Source organism: Dromaius novaehollandiae, chromosome 4, assembly GCF_036370855.1.
Source record: "Dromaius novaehollandiae isolate bDroNov1 chromosome 4, bDroNov1.hap1, whole genome shotgun sequence".
NCBI lineage: Eukaryota > Metazoa > Chordata > Aves > Casuariiformes > Dromaiidae > Dromaius > Dromaius novaehollandiae.
Genome location: NC_088101.1, coordinates 7070680 through 7084211, shown reverse-complemented (window position 1 = coordinate 7084211; position 13532 = coordinate 7070680). Strand labels below are relative to the sequence as shown.

General features: G+C 49.5%; 1 long non-coding RNA gene across 2 annotated transcripts; it reads left to right on the top strand.

The window, feature by feature from the left end:
* The first annotated feature begins 10377 nt into the window (after positions 1 to 10377).
* Positions 10378 to 12976, top strand: LOC135328104 (uncharacterized). 2 transcript variants are annotated; one of them, XR_010388828.1, is made up of 5 exons: positions 10378 to 10556; positions 10977 to 11100; positions 11322 to 11443; positions 12209 to 12385; positions 12498 to 12976. It is a non-coding gene; the product is annotated as an uncharacterized LOC135328104 (long non-coding RNA). The 2 variants fall into 2 exon arrangements; XR_010388827.1 differs by having other exon boundaries at positions 10380 to 10556; positions 10987 to 11100.
* The last annotated feature ends 556 nt before the right edge of the window (positions 12977 to 13532 follow it).

Below are 13532 nucleotides of genomic sequence, written 5' to 3'. Positions count from 1 at the left end.
AAAGGGCTTGTGAGCATTTGCAGCTCCTATAGACCCTGGGCAGTAGCAGAAGCTCAGGGTGAGACAGTAGATAGGCTGCAAAGTTTTTCTGATGCCCTTTCCTTTATTAGTAACATGCCTTCTCCCCAAAAACCTATCCACATTTGTGGAGCTGTCTGTAGATGAGAGTCTTAGCCTATTCCATTGGAAGTGGAAGATTTTAAGTATATTCTTCACCGAGAAGAATACTTTTGTTTTATTACTAGTCATCAGAACTAGCTCTGAAAGCAGTAGTTTGAGACATCTGTCTGCCCATCTCCCTTACTCATTCTCAGTGAAAACCCAAAGCGCACATTAAACATGGACCTTGGACTCTAGTGCAGAAGTCAGTCATGTAACACAGCCTGCATGTCAACTAAAGTTGCATTACAATTCCTATTACACCGATTCATATTAGAAAGTTTTTGTTTGATTGAAAATACTGGGTGAGTGCAAACTCCACATGGAAGAAAAGCACGAAGCGTAAGTACCAAAGTCCTGCTGCGACTTTCTGCAGGTTTTAAGGTTTTTTGCTGTGGTGTGATGTGCCTCACCAGGGGTATGATTTTCACCATCAGCAGCTGCAGCAGAGATTGGCTACATGGTGCCACAGTTAGACTTGGAAAAGCCATTTTTAAATTCCTTGCTGTGGTTTGATCTCCTAGGGTAACCCCAAGGACCAGCTAAATGAATAGTGCTCCCACAGGCAGGATCCTTGGGGAGAAGGTCCAGATGTAACTGCCTCTACATAGCAGAGTCCTTCTGAAAAGCAGGCCCGGGGAAGCAGCAGCACTGAATAAGGAACCTGGACAGAATTCTTTGAGTTAGGACAATTTTTTCCCCCCACAAGACAAGGGTTTGGCACTTTAAGTTAATGCAACTCTCCCAGCAGAACTTGAGTTCCCAGAACATCCTGTTTCTGAACACCACTTCAGCAAAACATGCTTCAGTTCTCCTTCTGTAGAAGGAGAATCATTAGAATTTCCTACCTGCCCAGGGTATTAGAAATATGACTGTTAGAGACCATAAGAGACACTTCCATAACTGGGACACCTAAGTACAGTAGGCAGGCCACTTCATACTACCTATTGTGGGACCAGTGTGATACCATCACATGGAGGCAAAAAAAAAAAAAAAAGCCAGGTAGGCTTAAGACTTGTAGAAAAAAATCCTGAGAGCCAAGCTGAAAAGGGAGTTGTAACAGGAGACCATCTAGAGCTATGATAATTGGAGACTGATCACCATTTCCTCCCTGTGTGAGATTTGGATTTGAGGCACTGAGATATCTTTCTACTCCCAGGGGATTCCTGCACAGGTGGGAGATACATGGTCTTCACCAACATTGAAGTTTGCTTTTCAACTAAAACTGGGCTCATTTATCAGTTTCACAAGCTTGTGGACAAGTGGTGGTATGCACTCACCTGCTGCATCACTGCAGTAGCTCCTGCTGCCTTTCAGTTCTGGCAGAAACATCTGACCTTCAACAGCAGAGCTTCTCCAGTGTTGTCTAACAGGTCCTTGGACCACTTCTTGGATAAGTGTCTTACCTAGAGTCATTTGGCTTTGTAGCTCTGCCAGAGTTGGTCTCCTAAAGAACCCTTCTTCCACATCCAAAACAGTTTGGCTTTGGGTTTTCTTAGAAGATTACTTGTTTGCTGCTTAAGACCAAAGTTCTTCTCTGGGATATTTTGATGCAAGTGTTTTACTTTGTAGAAGTCCATTATTTATTTCCTTCTTCAGAGCTGCTGGAAAAACTGCAAGTGTTTCCAGAGGGGAGACTATGGATTTCTTCTCAGCATAATCACCCACTGCAAAACCACAAGAGGGATTAGTCTATAACTTCAAGGTAGTTCTGCTCCATTTTAGAGAAGAAATTATTAAAATACAAAGGTAAAGTTACCTAGCTCATACCCTTTCATTTCCCACTATAACAACCTGCTGCTTTTTTTTTTTTTTTTTTTTTTTTTTTTTTTTTAAGCTAATGCAACTAGGTGGTCATTTTTCAATATTTTATTGCCATGGTTCTTCAGAAAATGCACCTAAAGATGTCTGCTGAAAGGCTTCAAAAAAAAAATCCTGGCTTTGGTAGTAGACTAGTATACTTTAGCACTCTCCAAAAATCAGGTGTTTAAAGTGTCACAGAATCCATGATTCCTGGACCAAAACCAAAGTACTGCTAATACAAATAAAAATCTTAATACTAAAAAATTTTTGTCAGGTATGCAGGGAAGGAAGGGGTATGTTATCTGTGTATGTTAAGACAGTTCATTGTTATGCACTCCTGATATTCCCACTTTTTTACCTTTGTTTTTACAGCTCACACAGACAAGACAGCTTTTGTCCGTCACTTCAGTATTGAATGTCTTTCTGGAAGAGACACTTAAATCAAATTGAAGTTACCAGGTTCAGTACAGGGGGGCAAACAGTTCAAGTCCAACCTGTATTGTGCAGTCTTTTGGGTCTACTCTGAGTAATCTATCAATAACTTAAGAGGGTGCCTGTTTCTTAGGCAAACAGTAGGTACAGTTTAATTTCAACTTAGTTATAGAAAACAATAAAGCCCTTCAGCATTCACAGTGCTCTTAGCCCTTCTGCCTCTTAAATAGGAAGCTCACTCCTGGTCTGTATTCCTTGATCTGTTTTTAATTTGAGGATACATTCCCTTCATTAAACCAAATTAACAAGTCTGTAATGTGATTATACCCTGTAGAGAAGAGCACTGCTTTCTGGAAAGAGACCCAAAATACTGTGATAGGAAATTGAGGCAAATGGCATGCTGATGGTTAATCACATAGCCATTTTAATATTAAAAAGCCTCCCTGGGCAAATAAAGTTTAACCACCTACTAAGTGGGGTTGATTGCTCAACACTTATGTATCACATCAGCTCTGGACTCATGTTGCCTAAGGATTCCCTTTAAAAGCTTCCTGGACTGATTCAAATTATGCTTGGTTTAGTAACAGATTTGGAGGGAAAGGGAGATACTGCACCTGCTGTTGATTGTTCACCAGATTACACACAAACAGGCTCACAGCAGAGAAAACACCAGGAATAAAACGTGCCAAAGTAATCAGATTTCAAAATAAATTCCTCCATAGCTGGCTAAATTTTAAGTCTTGAGATTTGAGAGATTTCCTAACATAAAAAAATGGGGCATTTGGCTTTGCACAATCTTACTGAGATTTGACTCAGAGGTTAAGAATAGATAATTATCAGCCATTTTTTGTTTTAATAGGATCAACTAGCACTAGTATCTATCTAGGGTTGTTTTCTTTTGTAGGTTAAAAAGTTTCTCTGGACCCTGCCCCAAAGCCATCCTCACATGCACAATGAAGCCAGAATACCATATCAAGCCTGAAAAGAGAGTTGTCCTCTTCCAGCCTCAGCATAGCTGCATTTCCATAATGCATATGAAACAAGCCTTCCTTTGAAGACTTAAGAAGGATTGCTGATGTAGCGGGTAAGCACTTTGTTAGTTTTCTACATAGCTGTGAAACTGCAGCACAAGGATTTAAGTTCATGGGAAAAAAATTATATCAAATTATCTTTACTTGTACTTAGCTGGGAGTTTGTTGCTTCACTTTCAGGCTAAAACAGGGGCTCCAAAGGGTGGTTTGGTGCAGGAGCTCATCTAGTCCCACCCTACACTGCAGCCCAGTGGCCAGATTACCTCTGAGCCTCATGCCACAACCCCATACTTAATCCCCAGCACAGGCAACTCCTGTGCTAACCTGTCCCTCCATTCTGCTCTGATTCCTGCCAGTCCCAGCTCTTAATAATTGAGAGGAGAAATGATGGAGGGCAGGTATGAACAAAACACACTGTCCTGCTCTGCTTCCAAGAGCCTGCCCATCTTCAACCTTTCTGTCTCCACTTGCTTCCCACACCAATACACACTTCCCCATACCAGCACCCAAAACCAGGGTCCTCCATTGCCACATAGTCACCTCCCCAAACCTGAGGTCCTTTAAGCCTCTCCCTCCTATTGCGCACCTCATCTTACTAAATTCAAGCTGCAGTCTCCTGCTCACTGTGCTCTTATTTTCACAACTCCTTGGTGCCTGTCCCTGGAGATGCCTCTTTTCTGTCCTCACCAGAGGGACAAATATGACACTGCACAGTTCCTGCAGTACTATGTTGCACTTCCATAACAAGCTTCAGGTTATATAGCACTTGGTGATGATACTCTGGTACCAATAGGAATTTTTTCGATGGATTAAGGCCATGAGCCAAGCTGCATTTATCAGAGTAATTACCATATAAGAACTGCATTTAGCCCTATAACACTTGTCTACCTGACTTAAGAATTCTGGAGTAAAAGAAAACAGCCAAAGTTTTTTTCTGGAGTACCTACGTACTATGCTAGAGCAAGCTCTCAGTTATTTGTTATGGCAGGGCAAACAGCACACTATTGTTTCTTTCTGAGAAACTGGATTGTTTGCTTTATTTCCCCTCAAAGCAGTTCAGCAAAGCTAGCTGCTGCATACTTTAAATATGCAGTCATTGCAGAACTTTTAAGTGACTGAAAGTATTTTGTTCCTTTTACCTTCCAGTCTGGACTCTGGGTCCTCAAAGTTTTTCTGCACCAAGGAGGAGATGAAATGGCATTGATTGATGTCAGTGTCTTTTGTGGGTGGTTTGGTAGGAAGCTGAAGTAGGTTGTATGCATGTGTTTCCATTAATAATGCTGTGGACCACCAGTGTTGTAAAAAAATTGAAGAATGTCTCTGCTCCATTGACTCTAACAAGTTGTATGGCAGGTCATTCTCTATGTATTTCAGCTTATGAATGGCAGTAGCATTACAGAGCTAAAGGGAAATCAAGTGAGATGTTTCATTTATATTGCCACATGCTATTGACATGTCATATTTGCTGATTTGGTTTGGTTCCTTCCTCACCCTTCACCCCACAGCTTCTTGAATTGCTTTGCAAGGTTAGTGCAGGATAGTTTAGAGGCTATTCTGTCCTATTCTGATTTAAATTGTTGCTTTTAGGGGCCAGTTTCTAATACTCTTCTTCACATAGGGAGCAGTGCTGGTATTCAGGAAAGTCTGCAGCTGGAATAAATAGACTTCCTAGTCTGACAGTTTTAAATCAACAGCCTGGCAGCTACCAGGGCTGATCATCTTATTTTATCACCACAAGGCTATGCCTTTCCAAATAGACATTTTCCCTCTTCACCTTTCCCCTCCTGCTTTCCCTATAGCTGTGTACATGCAGGGAGAGAGACTGAGCAATTTGGGGTTTAGAAATATGCAGTCTGAAGAGTTTACTACCAGTAATCTTGATTGGCACTCTCTCTCTATGGTAGAAGGCAAAAAAAGGAAGAATAAAAGTAACTATATGCAGTATAGTTATGTTTTTGTTAGAAAATCATATCTGTAAATGGACTATTTTGTTAGCTCTACAAAAGCATCTACCCACAGTAAATATGAGCAAGCAATTAATGCAGCTAATTAATTAATACAACTGACACTAAGCACACCCAGCTTGAACAATTCAAGCTTGTAGGTGCCAGAGCAGACTCCTATCTCTTGGAGGATTACAGAATGTTAAGTATGACCACTTCACTTAGCAAAGTGAGGTTTGTTGCAAGAACTTGATTTTTCTCACTTTTTCCAAGAGTACTGGAGTTATTTTAGATGTCTATACACTAACATAACAGGTTTCATCTTGATTACCCTCTGGAATTGAATGCAAAACCAAGGGATGGGCTCAGAGCTTGGGCTAGGACAAGGACCAAATCCACATCCTTTGGAAAGAGGATTAGAAACATCTGCAGTGTGCCAGAACTTTGGGCTTGGTAGCTTCTCCACCGTAACCTTGCCTCAGTCTGACCTCTAAGTGATGGTTTCACTAAGAGGCAGGGCTGCTCCAGCAGGGCACACACTCTAGGAGCTGAAGATGACCACAGCACAGGCAGTGCCCCCACAGACCAGCAATCAGTCCTGCAGGAGTGGAGCAGGACAGACAGAGCTGGCTGCCAGTGACAGGGTCAGGACCAGGCAAAGGGAGGAACCAAGTCCAGGATGCAGCCAAGAAGTCCAGCCAGGAGCAGCAGGAGACAGGGTGAGAGGGACACTACCCACAGTGGAGGTCTAAGGGCCATCCCAGGAGATAGTAGCTGTCTCAAGGCCTTGAAGGCACCAATAGGCCTTAATTGCCCTGAGTAGCCTCATCTAAGGCCTCCACCCACCCCCTGCCCAGGGGCTCTATTTAAGCCCAGCCCTGGGCCTATAGTCCCTCCCTGAGCTACATCATAGTGATACCTGTCCCTGTTCTGGAGTTCTCCAGTCCAAGGTCAATCCAGGAAATCTAAGCTTGTTACTTTGCCCAGTTATCACTAGGCTGTTGACAGAACTAGCTGCTATCACCACCCTGCTCTGCTTGTCTGCCTTTGATACCCTGAACTGCATCCTGCTGGCGAGGTCCAGCCTGCACCAGGGATACCCCTGGCTCCCTGCTTACCTTCCCTTAGCCAGCAGCCCCACTCTTGCTGCTCCTGGACACAAGCTTCCCACAACATAGGTCCAACCTCTATCCCAGGAAGCAGGGCTGGAGACACGCTGCCTGTAATGTAGGTCTGAAGCCTGTCTCAGGAGACAAGGGCTGAAGTGAGATACACCTTCAGTGTAGCACAGGTAAGAGACATGGCCCCAGGCCTGAGCTTAAATAAGGCTCCTGGACCAATGGGCAGAGAGGGTGTGTGGTGGTCCCAGGTGAGGCGGGTCAGAGTCATTAAGGTGTCCTCACTGTCCTGACATGGAGATGAAGAGGAATAATGTTTGGAGTGGTTGATATGGTGGAAGTTTTGAAGAGCTGGCAGACACAGGAACAAAGAGAGAGAAGCTGATGAGAGGAGTATACTCTGGGGCTACTAAGCCTGTGGAGAGCTATGTGAACCAACACTGATTTCTGCTGTCTTCAGGGATGGGCACCGTTTCAAAGGAGAAACTAAGCACCGTGCCAGCTCTGGTAAGCTGTTGTCACGCTTCTCGTTTGATTGTTGTCTGTGACCTTTAATTTCATTTCCAATCTAAAGGGAGGTTAGTTAAAGCACAGATGTGCAGGGAGCATGTTATTCCTAGGTGGCAGCTGGGCACCCAGCAGACACCTGTGCAGTTGAAATACCTTCCAGGGTTGCTGAAGCACACTGTATCTTCTGAGGACTGGGTGCTAGAAACAGAAATGGCCCCTTTGAGATCATCGGGACTACTTGTAGGCTTGCTGGACTGCTTGTGCAGTGAAGTTGTCAGGACATCGTTTGGCCCACGTTTCTTTTTGGACCCCTCATGCTTTGTTCCCCCGTTCTGTGATAAATCAGCTGCAGTCCAGCAATCTGCTCTGTGCCTTGAGCCTTGTGGCCACTTTGTGCATGGATCCTTGTGGCGATGTGGATCCCCAGTAAGATCCCCAAGGCACTGCAGAATTCAGAATTCAGGAGCACAGGTATAAATTCCGGCCAAACCTCCTCCAGACATTGCTTTCACGTGCCTCTCCCTGGCCTAGTTTCCAAATGCTGTTCCTTGATCCCTCTAGCACGTGCCCCCCTCTTTTGAAGTAGCTTACTCATGAGATAGATGAGGTGAAATAGATGGGCAGATGGCTTAACCAGTTTTCTTTGGGGCTGTGAAGCAAGTGGCTCTTCAGGACATGCATATGGAAATACATTTTAAGGCCATGGATTATTTCATATGCTGCCTTCTGAAGCACCTGTCACTGTGCAGCATAGTGGAAGGTGAAGTCTTGCCCCAAGAAGGTGTTCTGTGATTCCCCCTGGGAAATCAGGAAAGAAGTCTAATTGCATTATTGACTTTGGTGTGGGAGCTTCTGGAAGCAGCAAAATCTCATAGAAAGGTGATTTTAGCCACTTGGAGACATCACTCTAATGTTTTTAGTGTTCTTCCATCATAGCGTTCTTTTTCAAAAGAAGAAAATTAGAATGCTTAAATCAGAGCTAGCAGAAAGAAAAAGATTTCCTTCTCCACTGATTCTTTTCCTATGTCTTGACCATCCTGGTGTTAGTTTCGATCTATTATTTTTTTCTTTTAAGACATGTTTTGCTAAGGACAGTCTCTTGGTATTACTGGTACTAGCAAACAGTAAGTGTTTGTTTAACTTGGGCTGATAACACACTGACAGCTTACAGGATTTTGTAAGTACCAAACTCTTTACAAGCTTCAGGTCAGCCATGGAGTGCTTCCACAGGTCAACAGCATCCCCGTTTTATGGGGGAAAAAAACCTGAAAGGTCGAGTAGCGTTCTCAAGGCCGTGGGAAGAGATGGCAGGAGTTGATTCCTGGTATTTTTGTCCCTGTGCCTCCCAAAAAATGGCTTTGTGGTGTTGCTGCCACAGCAGTGGCGGGAGCAGCTTCTGCTGCAGGTGGGAGCTGTCTTTCAAAGTGGCCAATGCACCTATTTCTGGGAGTCCATTATGGAGATGGGACACAATGGCATACTCCCACTGCGCAGCCGCTAGCTGAAGGCCTTAGCTCTACAGTAAGTGCATGTATTCAGACATATGGTTATTCGTCCTATTCCTTAGTAGTTGTTAGTGTAAATTACAGATGAGGTTTAACCCTTTTCTTGTAGGGAAATGATTTTGGCATGGATGAACGACGCGGGAACTATTTTTTGTCACCAGGATCTTTCGTGGCTGCTTTGGCACAGAAATAAGAACTGTGAGCTGCAGCAGCTATGAAATCACTGCGGGGCTTGCAACAGCATGTGAAAGGGAAAGATTTGTTCTCAGAGAACAGGCTCTAAGTAGCACACCCAGGACCGTCTTTTAGCCTCTCTTTCTGCACCTGTGTCCATCCCTTTGGCCCAACCCTGTTTAGAGCACAGCTCAGCTATGTGCTACTTGTCCTCCACAGTGCAGGGAACAGGGCTGCGGGGCTGGCGACAGGTCTGGCCGGCTCTGGCCAAGCTTGCAGTCATGAGAAAGACAGCAAGTTCCCAGTGAAAACTGAGATCAGAATCAACGATTTAAATGGAAGATTTTGCTTGCTAAGCTTAAGAATAGTGAAAATGGGTTTTATAAATAATTTCATTTAAATTATTACTTTGCCAGGGTACATCAGCAGCTCCCTCAAGGAACAAAATCATAAAATCCCACAGTGAGCAACTTAAATCTCTGCAGGATGGCTTGCTGAGAGAGGTTTCTCTGCAGCACACCACCTTGATTTTTTTTTGTCTGCAGTTTCTCACTTGATTTAAATACCTGTGTTTGCGGAAGCCAGATATAGTTCTTTCCTGCTGTTACAGGGTGGATGTGTCTTCTTATAGATGTGAGAGCTGACTGAGACTCCTATATATGATGGTTTCTGTTTGTTAAAGAGATATAGCTACATGTAATAACTTTGGTGTGAAGAACAGTGATGAAAAATTGAGGCAATTTGGTGTAGCATGCCCTGATTTTGCAGTGCTGTTGTAGAGTCATTTAAGCCCATTTAGAGCAAGTGCATGACACTGTGTAAGGGTTTTTAGACACTTTATTTTTGCTTTGTGCAGGTGTGCAAAAAAGGGCAGGGCGGTGGAAAATAAGCCTCTCTATTTACATGACCTGTATGCTATTAATAAAAAAACGGGAACATTTTTCACTTAGGAAATGCCTTCCATTTGAGAGTTTCAGAAAGCTGAACTACACTGAATGAAAATCAGTAACAGAAAAATATATGGGCCTGAAAAAAACCCGTAATTTTAAATAATGTGTTCCTTACATGTCTCATGTTTCTGTGTTACTTATTTAAAACATATCAGCACAAATTAAATGCTTCCACAGGGAGTTTGCATGCTGCCATCGTGCTGCATAAAGTTATGCCGGTACTTTCGTAACTGTGTGGGAAATGGCCGTCTCTGGCCGCAAGTGGGGAACAGCAGCATGAGCTCTCACACCTCCGCTCACACGCAAGTCGTGTTTAACGTGTTTAAACACAACTGTTTGTTGTGCAGGACAGATGCTGAATCTCCCAGGCCGTCTCTTTTCCTCGCTGCTTTACTTCACGCGCAGCCTCTTCCCTAACCTTTCCCGAGAGCCAGATATTCCCCTCAGCAGCAAAACAGCTGTGGTAAGAGCAGTTTAAGCCGAACCCAGCTCCCCACGTCCCAGCAGTGCAGCAGCCTCGTATCAGACCCCGTCGCGGCTGCGGGTGCCGCTCTGCCGGGTCCCGGCTGCGCAGTGGCCCGGGGGGCTGCTGCCCCCCGGCGTCGCCGTTGACGCTTGCAGCGTCGCAGCGAGTGACCGGGGGGCGGTGACACCAGGTTGCCTGGCGGCTCGGCGAGGCCTTGCAGCGCGCTGCGCCACCAGGCCCCGGCGCCAGGGGCAGCCGGCCGCGGCGGGGGGCAACCAAACCCGGGCCCTCGCTGCCCTCAGCGGGCGCGGCCCGCCGCGCTTCTAACGTCGCCTGGTGGCGGGGAGGACCCGGCGCCGACGGCGCCGCCGCTACCCAGGCGCCCACGCGGCGGCCGGCACCGGCGCCCCTCGCCGCGGCTGCCGTTACGGGCCTTCCGCCCCGCCCCTCGGCCCGCAGCACCAGGTAGGCGGCAGCGGCGGGGCCCCGCGGCTCCTTGTCGGGCCCGGCCAGGCCTGGGGCGCCGCCCAGGGCGCCCTCGGCGGCAAGGCCGGGCCGTGCGGGCGCGGCGCTCCGCGGTGCCCAGGCCGCGGCGGTCCCCGGAGCCCCCCCCCCCCCCCCTCCCCGGGCGGGCCCTGCCCCGAGGGCAGCGGGGGCCCCAGGGGCGGCCCCGGCGCCCCTCAAGCCCGGGAGCTTCCCCGGGGCCGGTCCCAGCCCAGGGGCTCCGCGGGCCCCCGGGGCTCGGCCGCCTGCTGGGGTGCGGGGGGCACTGTGGCCGGGGGGGGGGGTCGGGGCCGTTAGCGGGTTTGGGCAGGGGCAACGCAGCAGGTGCTTCGCTTCACTTCACTTCACTTTGCTTTGCTTCTCTTCTCTTCTCTTCTCTAGGAGGCTGCAGCGAGGCGCTGGGGCACCTGCGGCTGGACTGACCAAGCCTTTCGGTGTCTGAGCCCAGCAGTGAGGGCCAGCACTTCCCGCACACGGGTGTGTCGCAGCCGGCATCTCTGAGCAGGTGATGGGAACGAGCCCCAGCCCCCCCGGCTGTGCCGGCAGCCCCAGGCAGCCTCACGGGCCCCAGCAGGGCCTGCCGGGCTGGCTGAGCGCTGCCCTACCAGCACGTTGAGGTCAGGGCTTCAGGGCTGGGCACGTGAGCTGGGAACGCCTGCTTGGCAGGGCCGTGTCCTTGCTGCAGTTCTGCTATCGGGCCCTCACCGGGGGCTTTTGTCAGCACAGGCAATGCCGTGGCGGTGCAACAAGGAGTCAGAAATGCTCAGCCATGAGCCTCCGTGAGGAGCATGAACATCCACCCCCAGGTGAGGAGCGTCAGACCATGCAGGAGCTGCAGGAACTCTCAGGTGAGTGCCCAGATGTGGTGACCGAATACATTGAAGCCTTGCTGTGATGTTGAGGCCTGTGCTGGGGGGGGGCTCAGTGGGGCTCTGGCTGCTGGCTGTAGGCCCAAGAGTGCCTGAGGGGGTCTCCAAGGACTCTGGAGCCCAGGAGGTGGGTGGGGGCTGTTGTTTAGGGAAAAAAAAAAAAAAAAAGAAAAAATCTCATTTCACCTTGTAGCATCAGTTCGTGCTCCTTGTCCTGTAGCAGGGAGCAGTTTGGGGGGGGTCACTAGAGGCTGTGGTGCCCGTCCCCCCTGGCAGGTCTGCCCAAGGAGCAGCTGCCCCTCTGCGGTGTGGGGGGGGCCACGGGGTGGGCATGGCCGAGCTGGGTGCCGCTGCACCAGTGCTGTGTCCCTGCAGGGCCTGTGCCCGCTGTGGGGGTCAGAGCTGGTCTCTCCGCACGGCCAGGGAGCACCGGGCCGGGCTGCTGGGACTGTGCAGAGCTGCCGCAGCGTCACACACTGAGGCCCTCGTGGGGCAGGTTTGTGCCGCACATGGCTCAGGCTGGGTCCCTGCGAAGGGAGTTCAGGAAAGCTCCAGTGCCCAGCGCTGCCCTGGGAGCTGCTGCAGCACCTGCCCCAACCTGTGCCCGGGCAGCGGTGGTGCTGGAGCTGGGGCTGTGCTGGGCCAAGGCTGGGCTGGGAAAGGGCCCCATCACGGGGCTTGGGGTGGCTTGTGATGGTGCTGGGTCTCTCCTGAAACCCCCTTGATTTCTTTTTATTTTTCCAGGGACAGAGGAGCCCAAGCAGGGCTGTCTGGGATGGCCAGTGCAAACGCCCCTGCATCGCCCCAGCACTGGCTCTCGGACGCTGCTGCCTGCGCGCAGAGCCTGGGACAGCGTGTCCGGCAGCAGGGGCTGCATCCCGGCCCCCCTCACCCCCGCGGGGACCTCGGAGGCGCTTCCTGGTGAGTCTGGGGGCATTTTCCCCTGGTGCCTTCTCCCTAAGGAGCCTGGGGGGGTTGTGTCACTGGTGAGTAACAGCTCCAGCCTCACTGCCTGTCTCTGTGTCCTGGCCAGGGGCTGCTGACACCACGCAATGGCCTCGCGCCTCCTTTCTGCACTCCGCAGTGAAGCCGGGAGCACCGCGGCGCAGAGAGGCAGTGTGAGGTTTGTTTCCTCCGGGACAGAAGCCACCCGGCTCCCTGCTCGCAGCAGGACGATGCCTCCGCTCGCCGCCCTGCGCGGGGCCCTGCTCCTGGCTGGGGACGACCTGCCTGCGCCCGCCTGGCTCTGGGCCTCCTTGGGAACCTGCTGGGAGCACAGCAGGGGCTCCTCACAGCTCAGCTCTGGCTCCTTAGGGCTTGGCCTCATTACAGCAATGGTGGTGACTGACAAGGTCGTAAATCAATCACTGTCACAGCTTGCATATTAATATCATAATTTAATATTTCATACATATTGCACAGTTAGTTTATTAACAGTGTACATACGCCATACACACATTGAATAAAGAGTCCAAGTATTGTACAAATGGGGAATAAACAGGGGAACTGGAAGACGGTGTCTGCTCGTGTTTCCTCCCCAAAAAGCGCTTTCGCTCCAGAGACTATCTCAGACGCGAGGTTCGGCCTGGTGCATGCCAGCCTCCCTGCTGCCGGGGCACCCGCATGTGGACCCCCACCTCCGGTGAGGGTCCACAGGCCCTGCCCACCCCCCTCCCACCCCCCAGCCCAACCACCCTCCCACCCCTCTCACCCTCCCACCACCCACAAACAGGCCCCCTTGGCCTCTGGTTCTGGGGCTGAAAACAGATGGCTGTCTCTTGTTTTCAAGTCCCAAAAATGCAGGACTTAGTCTCTGGTTTCCAGGCCCAGAAACAGCCCCCTGGAGCAGTTTGCAAGTCCCAGAAACACAGGACTTAGCCTCACTTTTTGAGCTCAAAAACCCAAGACCAGGCCTCCACTTTCAAGCCCCAAAAATGCAGGACTTAGTCTCCATTTTTGAGGTGAAAGACCCAAGACCTGGCCTCTGTCTCCAAGCCCCCAGCACCTGCTTCCTGAGGCCCAAAAATGCAGGACTGAGAAAGGGAAGCTAAACCCTGCCCTCTTGCAG